Source organism: Rattus rattus, chromosome 12 (genome assembly GCF_011064425.1).
Source record: "Rattus rattus isolate New Zealand chromosome 12, Rrattus_CSIRO_v1, whole genome shotgun sequence".
Classification (NCBI taxonomy): Eukaryota; Metazoa; Chordata; class Mammalia; order Rodentia; family Muridae; genus Rattus; species Rattus rattus.
The window spans coordinates 27,911,448-27,925,132 of record NC_046165.1 but is presented as its reverse complement, the minus strand read 5'-3'; positions in this window follow the sequence as shown (position 1 = coordinate 27,925,132).

Genomic DNA, 13,685 nt, shown 5'->3' with positions numbered 1-13,685 from the left:
AATTCTTCTTAGATAGAATCGAACATTTTAATGAAGTAAGAAATTAAGATCACAAAGGACACACTTTCAAAGAAAGAAAAATCTCCATTGAGTATCTAAATATTGATTTATGCCAGGACAGCTGGACTGAAATCCCTTTGTGCTTGGAGTTTTCTTTTCACTATTCAGTGATAAAAAAAAAAAAAAAAAAAAAAAAAAAAACTATGACAAAGGTATTTTAAAACAAACAATGGTGGCAGATCATGTTTAGCCGAGAATGTAATGAACTATTTCCCTTAGAGAAAAGAAAAGGAAACTAAAAAACAAAACCAAAAGAAAAAGAAAACAAAGCATATGAAACATCAGTTACAAAGAGCAAGGAGGCTTCCCTTATATCAGAAATAATGTATAAATTTGAATTTCATTCAATTAATTGGTTTCTGTATAAAAGTCTACCTTAGGTATTTTCTAACTTGAATTTTGAAATCAAATTACCTAGACATGACTACTTTTTCTGGATTTTCTTCATTACATAACACTTAATGCCATAATGCACTAGAATCAAAAATTTACTTTTCTTAACATGAAATTCAATTTTAAATTCTTACCTTTCTCTAAATTCTAGTTCTGAACTCCATAGCTTAAATTTTAACCCTTTATAAAACAATATTTTATATGACTTAAATATTTAAGATAGGTATCTCATATATATGAAGATGAATTCAGAATGTTGTCATATATATATGATATATATATCATATATATATACATATATATAATGTTTATACCACAATTTGGTCAGTTGAACTAATATGGGACGCCTATACCAGTGTTATTTTGAAACATTGTCTCTACTTATTATTAAGATAACTGTTTTTATAGTTATCATTCTATCTGAATATATTGTGTATGTTTGAAATAATTACTTTTCCAAAGAAGATACATGAAATACAAAATTGAAATATCAGAAATTACAAAACAACTTTTTATGCAATCAAGTCTAATTGGAAGTATCTGCAAAATTTCCATGACCTGTACATCCATGGATATCACAGGAACATTGGAAACATGGTGATTGTAAACAGTCACAAAGCTATGGGTGAAAGAATTAACAGGTTTTATTTATATATTTATTTAGAATATATATATATGTATATGTATATATGGTAGACATTAGAGATGATCTTGCAAGCAAAGCTTGAGCAGTGTCTTCAACTGAGATCTTTTGTAATTCCCTGACACTCTGCACTGTGGCTTTGTTTCGTTTCATCTCTGGAAACATGCTTCCTAAGCTGTATCCCATTCCTTATGTTTCTCCAGGCCAAAGGGTTACACCTAGCTAAGGGTTTATGATTGAGAAAGAAGCTGCTAGCCATTAGAATATGTCTGAAATAATTACCGTCAAAGAAAAAATATATAAATATCATTGATGTGAATTACCAAATCCAAAGATTAGGCCTCGCAAAATAGATTCATGAAATCAGTTTAAACTGAGATGATTTGGGAATATGGCAACTTTATTTTTATTTCAGGCACTTTTGTGAAATGAAGGAAAATAGAAAGGCAAGGAAAGAAAGAAGAAAGGAGGAAGGGAGGTCAGGAAGGAAGGAAGGAAGGAAGAGGGAAAGACTTAGGGAAAGTATGTGAAGGGAATGAGGGAGAAAGAAGAATTAAGAATTTGCTTAGATCTCATGGATTATTTTTTCATAAATAAAACCCTTCAACAATATCTTGTTAAATATTTAACTGATTATATATCCTCTGTAAAAAATTAAATTAACACATGCCATGTCCATTGACAATGGCAATGAAGATGAAAGAACTGGGCTCCTGATAGCCTGTTGTTGAGAGTATTCACACTGTTGGGAGTGTTCACACTCTTGAGAGTATTCACACTATTGGGAATGTTCACACTGTTGGTAGTGTTCACACTGTTGGGAGTGTTCACACTCTTGAGAGTATTCACACTATTGGGAGTGTTCACACTGTTGGGAGTGTTCACACTGTTGGGAGTGTTCACACTGTTAGGAGTGTTCACACTCTTGAGAGTATTCACACTTTTGGGAATGTTCACACTGTTGGGAGTGTTCACACTGTTGAGAGATTACGGTATTGGGAATGTTCACATTGGGAATGTTCACACTGTTGGGGAGTGTTCACACTGTTGAGAGATTACGGTATTGGGAATGTTCACACAGTTGGTAGTGTTCACACTGTTGGGAGTGTTCACACTCTTGAGAGTATTCACACTATTGGGAATGTTCACACTGTTGGGGGTGTTCACACTGTTGGGAGTGTTTACACTGTTGGGAGTGTTCACACTGTTGGGAGTGTTCACACAGGAAAATTGTCTAGTTTCTCCTACTTTTATTGGACTTGTGAGTCAATTGAACTAAGGTTTAAGATAAGCAATCTTACACAGAATACTAATATAGTTCCAACAATAACACTTCAGATTCTTTTAAAGACAAAAGGGACTCATATATTCAAACACTATTGGTGACTTAAATTGAACTCCTCTTAGTCAATCAAGGACTTTTAAATGAGTTGCCGTAGTTGTAACATAATTCCGTCCAACGTACACTAAAATATATCACTAATTCCACAGCATTGAGATGGTAACCTGCTCTGAGAATAATTAAATCCAATTCCAACGCTAAACACAACATCCAGTGTGTAACCTTGGCTGTCCTGGAACCCACTCTGTAGACCAGGCTGCACTTTGACTCAGAAATTTGTTGGCTTCTGCCTCCCTCTCATAAGCTGGAATTAAAGGTATGTGTGCTACTGCTCCACTAAAGTTCTTATTTTCAGAAGGACATTACAGTTTCTTTTGAAAAATTATTTTCAATCAAACTTATGTATTGATAAAAGCAATTAAACTGTTTCACTTAGTAAATAACACACAACGTGAGCATTCAAAAATTCAAGATATTTGTATTAAACCAAGATAATTTTGTAATGTACCTTCTCAAAAATGATTAAAAACCCATTACATAGCAGTAATCTTTAATTATTCTGTATGTAATGTCGAGAACTTCTACTTGTTAAAACAAATAAATACAATATCAGAACACAATCCACGTGTATTAAACATCGTAGTCATCAGTGGAGCTTAGAGTTAAGCAGCAATTAAGTGACTTAATAAACACTTGTAGGTGATACTTTCTCTTTGGGGACCATTTGTATCTACTTTACCTCTGGCTTACTTGACCTTTCGATTCACAGCTAATAATAAATATGCACCAGTGAAGACTCCTCATGTAAATTAGCAAATGAATTGCATACATGCATGAATTCATAGTAACATTTAGGGACACTTTCATGTAAAACCCCAGAGTTTTTGTTACCTAGTTCCCATGACATTGTGCAAAAGATTCAGTTCACTATTTTCAGACAATTTATTGGCCTTTATCAGGTAGATCACATGATCAGTGAATATGGTTCATGCAAATGTTAAATTTCATATGGACTTCTAGAATGAAAGCTAAAATATTGACATATTTAATGTATATGCAGACACAGTAAATAAAGTATTTTAAAAGTATTTAATTTCTAAGAAAATTTCACAGTGTACATAAAGATTTTTTGCCCCCACTAATATCAAACTTGAGTCAAATAATTTAAATAATTTACTTTTTTTTTTTTTTGGTTCTTTTTTTTCGGAGCTGGGGACCGAACCCAGGGCCTTGCGCTTCCTAGGCAAGCGCTCTACCACTGAGCTAAATCCCCAACCCCAATAATTTACATTTTTAAATTTATAAAATTATGCTATCATTCTGCATGATATACTTAAATTTACCTGTAGGAATGATAGAGTTTGATGAAGCATAAATCATTATATTTAAATATTATGGTGATTTCACAGCATAAAAAACTGTAATTTAAATGGATTTAAAATGTTTATATGTAAGGACGTGTTTATGCGGTAGATTTAAGAAAGAGTGTATTCCATAACAAGAAACTTGCCAATTGGGCTAGGCTGTCTGGCTAAGGAACACTTAGGATTTGCTTCTCTGTCTCTGCCACACACATGCACTTCTGGGCTGGAGGTTCTGAATGTTATCAGAAAACATCATGGCTAGCCATGAGAGATCACTCAGTAACCAGCATACCTCCATGATCTCTGTCCCAGCTCCTGACTCCAGGTTCCCCCTTGGTTTGAGTCCAGCTTCCTCAATGGACTATGATTCAGGATATGTAAAACCAACCCTTTCATCTCTGAGTTGCTTTTGATCATGTCGTTTCTATACAGTAATAGCAAGACAACTGACAAAGTCATATTTTTCAGGACTGAATGAGAATGTTGAAAGTGTGTGCAGAAGATGTTAATAACAAAGGATGAGGAAATTCACTATTTATTGCTTTTCACATTACTACATGTAAGATGATTTCTCAGAATAAACAGAGAATTTTCTTGAACACGTAAGTACAGAAAGTTCTTTAGATTATCATTCTTTTTCCTGAAAACAAACAAACAAAAATCCTTTTCAGGCTTTCTATTTAGCTCAAACAATTTCGTTTCCTATTAAACAAAATCCTTACGAAATAGGATTAGGTACATATTATAATGGTGGTTAAGTCAGAAACTCACAACTGGTCAACATTTAGAGAAAAAATGTCCATGGCGTGGTCAGTGACAAATGGGACATGTATATCTTCCCCTTCCACATTATCTGAAACAACTGTAAGAAGAGGTAGCAAAAAGCTTCTAAGAAACAAAGATCAGGGAGGATCAGACCAAAACTGTGTCCTGAGTGTACAGGATATCTGCACTCATGAACTGGTAACAGTTGTCACTTCCACAGTGTCTGAACAAGATCATGCCACTCAGTATTTTAAAATGGAGTGGAAAGAGTCCGCCAGTCTCCAATTCTAATGTAGGACAGATAGGCAGTTAACTGATTCGTAAAGACCATTAGTCAGTAATAGTTAAAGGTGCGGCTTCTGATGGATAAGCCAAGCTCCTGTGGATGCCATAACGCCAGAAGTATATAAACAGTACAAATCAGTCAACGGGTTATTACATTTTTATAAAGGGATACAAAAATTGGTAAAAATGAGGAAGTGTAGATGAAGGTGGGGAAAGATAACAAAAGCTGAGGAAGGATGTATTCAATATGTAGTATAAAACATTCACAGAATTAACTAAAACATTGATCAAACCATTAAAAACTCCATTTTCAGGTGTTTTAAAAAGTATATTCAATATTACCCACATAGTTATATTTATCCTCCTATTTTAAGTCTGTGTGGAAAAAATTTTAAAATGGAAAACTCATTGCGAATAGAAATTACTAACATCTTGCAAAAGTTGCGTGAATTCATTCTGTGAAAATAGAAGATAGGTTTCTGGCATTTAGAAATATGAATTTCCTTTTTTCTATGTGTATGCATATTTTATGTGTGCTGCTATAGCAGCATACTACAGACTGAATAATTTACAAAAAAAAATTAAAAAAAAACAGAAATTTGTCCTCTTGTAGTTGTAGATTCTAGTAAATCTGGGTGAAGTTTATGGAAACTTTTCCTAGTTAAGAATCTTCTTGCTGTATCCATAAAATGGAAGAGAATGGGAGAGAAAGAAACCATTCCTTTAATTCAAGTTTATGGTGTCAATTTCTCTCTAAAAGAGATATCCAGACACAGTTGCTTTTTTAATTAGTGTCAGCTACGATGTTTTAGGGAGATTGGGAAGAAGTGTATGTCTTTGCATGGAAAAAAGTATCTGAGAGAAGGACAAAGAAAGATAAACATAAAATATTCCATTTACTTTAAAAAAACAATAATTTTTCTTAATGAATATTTTCTGAGACTCTTGCTCATTTCTAAATTTATAGTGCCTAACAAACCATCAGATATCAACACAACTGCTTAAGTTTTAATGTTAAATCAGAAATAATTCTTTATGGTGTAAGTCAGAGCAGAAGGTTCTCAATAGATATAGTTATAAAACTTTGCATCTTTGTTTATTTTTTGTGAAAAAAAATAGAACCGCAAGAGTTGGTTGTCTTTGAGTATTTCAAAACTGTCATTTGTATTTCTTTAAGACTCAAAAAATTCAAGGTTTAGCATACATTATGCAAACCAAATTTAAGAAAAAAGGCAATGTAATATGCAGTATATTTTGCAAGATCTTTTGCTGAAGTTTTTACAAATTTATTTTAACAGTCTTTGTTCTTAAATTCACAATCTTTGGTTGTAAGGAAGATTGTCTATACCTTTCTCTTCGCCATCCTTCATTTATTCAAAACCATTTATGAGCACATCTTTGTATAAGAATATGGCCAAATTTAGGGAGATAGATTTTTTATAGACCACATTCTGTGGCTTTACTATCTTGACATTATTAGGTAAAATAAGACATGAAAATCAAAACCTATCAAGTAAGTATAGACACCAAAATGCAAGTAAGTCATGGAGTAGATAAAAACTTTTAGAGTAAATGAAGATGAATGACAAGTTCACTGGGAGTTAGCATTCCAGGAATGTTCAAACAAATTGAAAACACATGTTATTTAAGTGTCAGAGACTATGTCCTAGGCACAGGGACTGGATAGGAAAGGACACTGAATCATGTGACATATTCTGACATATTTAAGACGTCAGAACTTGTAAAGAGCTAGGTATGATGTAAGGAAGGCAAGACAGTTGATTGTAATAGAACATTCAGGAAAATGAAACTCTTGAGGAAATGTAATAGGCAGTTTTAATGGAATTAATCTTGGAATGGGCTGAGAAGCCAAAGAAAGAGATGGAACACAGAGATACTGTATGTGACGTGTATATCCTGTATCTTCTATATGTAGTATAAAATAAATAATTTTAAGAATGGTGTGAAATTTAACAAAAAGTTTGATAAAATCTACCATTTTTAAATGACGGTTTCTTTTCTCAACAAGAATAATTTTCTTTTAAGTTATTTCTCTATGCTTACTATGGCTTAGACTGTCTTATCCATCATTTGAAACTCAAAGATAGAGTCTGTGTCCTCATTTTCTTCCCTCTCTTCCTCCCTTCTTCATTCACTGGTACAAAATTCTCACCTAATACAAATCACAACAAGCAGGTGATGAGATATTCTTATACAAAAAAATAAATAAATAAACTTACATTTTATACTGATTTACTGCAAGCCATGCAGATGCCATTACATAGATTGGGTAAGGTTAAGTCTAATGTGTGGTATGAAGACTATTTGATAGTAATTTATTATATGCTGACGAACAAGAAGAAAGGAAGTTTCACATATTCTTAAAACCATGCACAAACACATACTTTCAAGTATGTATCTGTTATGTAATCAGTTCACTAATTTGACTTCAGTAATATATGAGTATAAAATATATGTTTGTCTGTAGCACTGTTTACATTTTAAAGAGGGTCAGTTAAAACTGCCCATTACACTTCATAAACTTTTGAAAATAGAAAGGTCTGTGTAAGCCATACATTGCCTCTGCATACTAGTTTGAATAAAAAGAATATTTAATTGATTCTGTTATACAAATTTATATGTGCTTCTATATGACTTTTAATTGTCACTGATATGACTTGAACCTTAGCCCTCTAACATACATCTAGCACTCAGCTACTTCTAAATTTCATAATCACATATTTCTAAAAAACTGGTATTAAATGATATATAGTTTAAATCAGCTAGTTTACCTTTAGTAAACATTCAAATAAGAATATATATATATGCATACATACATATATATATATATATTATGGCTATGGTTTGTGTATGATATAAGCTTCTAAAATGTTGTTTGGGAATATTGATACCCCGCTGTTGATGTTGCTATTACATGTTCTGGATAGTTTGGTAGGAAGTTGATTTTAACTAGAGGAAGTAAATCACACGTGTGAGTCATTAGGGGCAATATATTTTACCAGCTAAATAAATATTAATAAAAAAGTTCAATAATTTACTACAAAATAATACCTGGCGCCATTCGGAAAAATGTACTTTCAATAACAGATAACTCATCAATTCTTTTCAATTCCTTACAATGCAACGACAAAGATTTTCCTTTTAATTTGTATTTTATTTGTTCCCAAAGTTATTCTTAGTCACAGATCCCATTAAAAGAGTAAAACTATGTGTCAACTAAAACAAATATCTTAATGCATCTTTCCTTTATGAGATAGTTGTGGGATGTGTCAAATGTGCAGTCATATATACATATTAAATATTCATAAACAATTTTGCAAGGCCAACATTCAATTGTTTTATTCACCTGTAAAGCTCCTTTTTATCAAAAGCAACAGAGACAGAGATCCCCTGCTACAATTACTTAAGTTCCAAGTAATTGTATTTTTCTTTTATCATTTTTGACATTTAACTTTACCGATTGGAAAAAGATGATTAAATCTTATATGCAGTATAACAAAAATTATTAGTTTTGAACTATTGGTACAAATCAATATTTCTATATAATTAGTGTAAACAATGATTTTTGAACCTATCTAAAACTTCCTAATATATTTCTTAATGAATATTTAGTATCAGCTATGAACTCATCTCTGTGCATTGAAGAAAATATGAAAATATTTTGGTAAAAGAAAAGACACACATAATAAAGATTTGTATTTAAAGGCACAAAAGAAAATATCTTTGATATACCTCTGTTTCTTACAGTGTACATACAGTTTTTACAAGAGTTTTACAATGATTTTAAACCTTATCTTCCAAACTGAAAAAAAGAAACATCGAGACTCAATTGGTCCCACGTGGAGTTTTGAAATTTATATAAGTCTGCAGTCTGATTTCTTCACCTAAATTTAAAGAATAAGCATGTTTTGATGGAAATACTTTGCGAGCAATTTCAGACATTACTGGTTGTTTAATAATGAAGAACGGCAGTATATATTGTAAGAAATTTGGTTCAGCATCCATTGTCGCCAGAGAGAATCACGAAAGTGTTTGTTAAGAATACTTAGTGTACCATTACTTTTTAATATTATTATCAATTTTAATCATTGAAAGAGCTGTACTCACACTGCATAGCCTGTGTAGAAAAATAACACTATAGCTACTGGAGAGATGACCCAAGCCTATGAGCACTTAAATTGGGTTCCTAGCATCCACATTAAATGGATATTAGCCTATTGTAACTCTAGATTTGTGGAACCTGACACCCACTTCTTGTCCTCATTGGCACCTGGACATGGTGGTGCATATTCAGACCACAAACACACACACACACACACACACACACACACACACACACACACACACACACACATACGCACACACACAGTAAAGTTCATACTATAAAGGCATTGGAACTATAAAGAAAATTTGTACACAGAAAAATGATCCTTAGTATTTGAGTATATGAATGACCAGTGTCATTCTAGAAGTCTGGGAGCAGGAAATAATGATAATCACTCGGGAAATAAAAATTATCCCAAATACATTATTGTAAACCACCAAGCATTCATCACTAAGTAATGAGCTATATGCATAAAAAGAGAAAACCAGGGAGAAAGAAATTATATGCACATAGCAAAGTCTACACATAATAAATATTTAACTCAGTGCCTGCAGTTGTCACCACGGAAGCCACTTAGTTGAATTACAGTATTTATTTAAGATCAAAATGTATAAAGAGCATGTAATTTTTGTGTTGTTGGTAATTTGTAATTCGACTGCAGAGGTGACATTTAAGAATATACTAAACATCAGAGGTGCGCTTTTAAAAATAAGATTACTTTGATGAAATACAATCAGGATTGAATTGATTTTGTTAATCCAGGTTAGCAATGCATTCAGGTGAGTAAGGTTAAACCCAGTGGAAAGTATTTCTTACTAAATTTTACATGTCATATTTGTTCATATTATTCACTTAGCATTCAAAACTGTAAAATACCATTCTTCCTGAATTCTATTATGCTTAGGAAATTAGTAAGTGAATACTATTTTCATTGAAAAAGCACCATAATGGGGTTTCAGTCCTTTTCTTTTGAACACATTAAATAAAGGTGTTTTACATTTTACACTTTTGTCAAACTTTACCGTAGGTGCTGCCTTGTTTGTTGTTTACGGGATAAAATCACGAACAAATAATACATAAACAATGTCATGAGGACATAATTGCTGTGTAGAAAAGTGAAGCAGAAGAAGTAAACAAATTCTGGGGAGGCTGCAACAATTATTTTAGACAATATGGTTATGGAAAAGTCTGCCTGTTAAAACAGCATTTGAGAAGAAGCCTTAATAGGCCGGGGGTGTGTACAGAAAGGTCTGTGGTTGCCAGGGCAATAGTCACCTCAGCATAAGTAAAGCCAGGAGAAAGGCTCCAAGACATGTTTTTGGCATGTGAGGGTTTCCAGGACTGGAAGGAAAAACAATTTGAATGAATAGCTCATTAAATTGCTCTCCGTAGTTGGGGAAATCTCACCCATGCTCAGGGAGTTTGTTAGCGTGCGTATTTGATTTGATCGTTTGATATTTCCATAAAATCTGTCTTACCTAAAGACTTCTTTTTAAAAGTGTCTGCACCAATACTATTTGTCAAATGAAGGTTGATTGTTATATCCTGCCTTCCTAAACAGTGTTCTAACTTGAAAATATTCAAAGTGCATTTTTAGATAATTATTAACATGCCTGGAGTATTCAGGATATAACATGTTTTTCATGATAGGTATATTTTTCTCTATATAGATGATAGATAGATAGATAGATAGATAGATAGATAGATAGATAGATAGATAGATAGACACTTCATATACATTTTGTTATTTTTCACTGAGATAACCAGAAGAAGCATCTTTAAGGTGAAAACGTTTACTGTGGCTCTCAGTTTGAGAGAAGTATATTTTTTTCCTTTCCAAATTGATCCAGACTAAATTGTGCAGAAAGCATTTTCAGATCACTGGCAAAACTTTAGTCATGAGCAACACTATGTAATAATGAAGTGCACCAAATAATAAGTGGTGTTTCAGTTTAGAATTATCCATGCAAATACCAAATTATCATCTAAGTGACTGTAGGTTAAGGTCCTGATTTGAGAGGAAGTGTGGTAGAGTGATGTCATTGTTCATATTCCTTCTTGGTTTAAGACATGTGAACTTTTAGGTCATTCTACTTTTATCATAGTATTAAAACCATATAAACTATACCAGTGCCTAATTAGTGTTAAAAGCTATTAGATTCTTTGCAGCATAGATTGGTAAGAAATAGTTCTTGATGTAAAAGTGCGAAGATCAACGTTCCATCCTTGATAGCCACAGTAGAAAAGGGAAAATTATTCTTCTTCCTTTTATATAAATGAGGAAGAGGAGAAGGAGGAGGAGGAGCAGGAGGAGGGGGAAGAGGAGGAGGAAAGGAAAATGAAAAGAAGCAATGTAGAAAAAGGAGAAGAAAAAGAGGAAGAAAAGATGACAAAGAGGAAGAATATTTTTTTTAAATAATGGAAAATCTTACATTCCCTTTAAAGAATCTTTTACCATATCATTATTTTTATAATCTTACAAAGTTGTGTTGTGTGACAGGTTTTTTTTTCCCCAGGGAGATAGAAGACACCCATCTTTATTTACTCCAGAAAAGAAACAGGTGACAGAAGCAATGAGTGTACCAGATTTCATATTGGTGAGAAAATGTAATTTTATTGAGATTACTTACAAGAATATGGGTGAAGGAGTAATTGTAGAACGGGTGAGTCAAAAATGCCAGCATCAAAGAAGACTATCCCAACTTCATGAAACCCTAAAGATTTGGGCACAATTTGCAGAACTCTCCACAGGTCTAAGAGGTCTCATCTCTCACTTGGCAGCTGGTTGGAGTGACCTCCAACATGTTCTACTATTTCTATAAACGGGAGCATTTGATCAACTCCCACATTTCTACTCTTCCGCCCATGTAGTGCTTTGTTTCTTCTTGAGCCTTGTAATTCTCATCCTTCCTTCTGGAGATAATGTGTGGTGGTTTGAATGAAAATGGCCCCTGTAGGCCTATAGAGAGTGGCTATGTACAAAGGTATGGCCTTGTTAGAGTAGGCATGGCAGAATAGGGAGGAACGACCTTGTTAGAGTAAGTGGATAACTGGGTGTAGGTTTTTGGGTTTCAGAAGCTCAAGCCCAGTCCCCATGGCTCTACTCTTTCTTCTTGATGTCTGCTTATCTGGATGTAGAACTCCCTGCCGTTCCAGCACCGTTGTCTGTTTGTGCTTCCCACCAGGATGATAATGGACTAAATGATGGAACTTTAAGCCAGTCACAGGTAAATGGTATTCTTCATAAAGATTGCAATGGTCATGGTGTCTCTTCACAGGAATATTCAGGAGGAAAAACTATATAAACTGGGACTTAACAGTTGCTTTACCTGACAGGTTTCCTTTCATTAGATAGATGCACTAATTGCTTTCAGCTAGTCCTAATTGTCGCTAAGTGAAAGTGGGAATCAGAAAAAGCTCAGTTGGGGTCCATATCACCAAGATTCCTTTTAGCAATTGGGTCTCTACATGATGTTTATACTCAATGTTCTCTCCATAGCTGTCTTTTGCATCACCCTTATTTTTCCTCACTTAATTCCACTGACAGATAAAAGATACTATATACTGGGAAAGAAAGAACAGAAGAGCAAGAAAAATCCATTGCCATAGAAGTAGAAGGTGACGTGGTCCCCTTAATACATGGTGAGTTGGAATCAAAGATCCCAACACCCTAAATTCTCAGTAGTCAATTTAAAGGATCAGACTTTTTAATACAGGTATTAATCGCTCAGAAAATTTAGCACACACATAACACACACACACACACACACACGTAATGCAGAAAATTATTGTAATAGAAAAATTACTCTTAGATATTTTGTTTGTTCAGAGCAATACTGTGTTTTCCTGAACAGTGACTTAAAACATTTAAGTCCATATATATCTTTAAAATTTCTAAATCACTAACACATGGGAAATCATCTTGCAATGTTATACTTACACATTTTTGAAATGCAAATAATTTACTTCAGTACACAATTATTTTGAGTTTCTTATTATTTTGTATATATCTCATCTATTTTTATCTGTACACACATGTGTACATGCATATTTGGAGGTGAGTTGGACACTGGATTTCCCATGATTTGCCTGACAGTCTCTCATAGAAAACAAAGCTCTCTGTTTCAGTTATAACAGCTGACTACCAAGCCTATCTCCTTCAGTCAATATGGTGTCAGGGCAATATACAATCCTGACTAGCTTTTTATGTTGTCACTGTGGATTTTAACTCAGGCTCCCTCTTTTCACAGCAAATACTCTTAGACATAGTGTCAGGCCTTCAACATCTATATTGTGTTTATGCACACTGGAAATATTGGATGTGATATAAAAATTATAATGTATGGTGTTTATTTGAAAAGCATCGTTTTGCTTAAATCTTACTGACGAATTGATGTTGGCAATAGTATGTTCTCTTGCGAATATCATTGAATGAACCTTACTAACAACTTTAAGATTAATTTCTCTGTATGTGTTTGTTATACTTTTACAGATACAAGAAAGTTTGTTATTATTGCATACTTAGTTTGGATGCCATAGACTTTTCATTCCAATATCATTTACCCATATCTATATACCCTTGAAAGGCCATGTATTTTTAGTTTCTTGTTAAGTGTGTGTTTTATGTCTGGGTTGCATATGTGTACAGTGGAAGTGAGTATGTGAGTGTGAGTACCCGTGCTCAACAAGCACATGGGGAGGCCACAG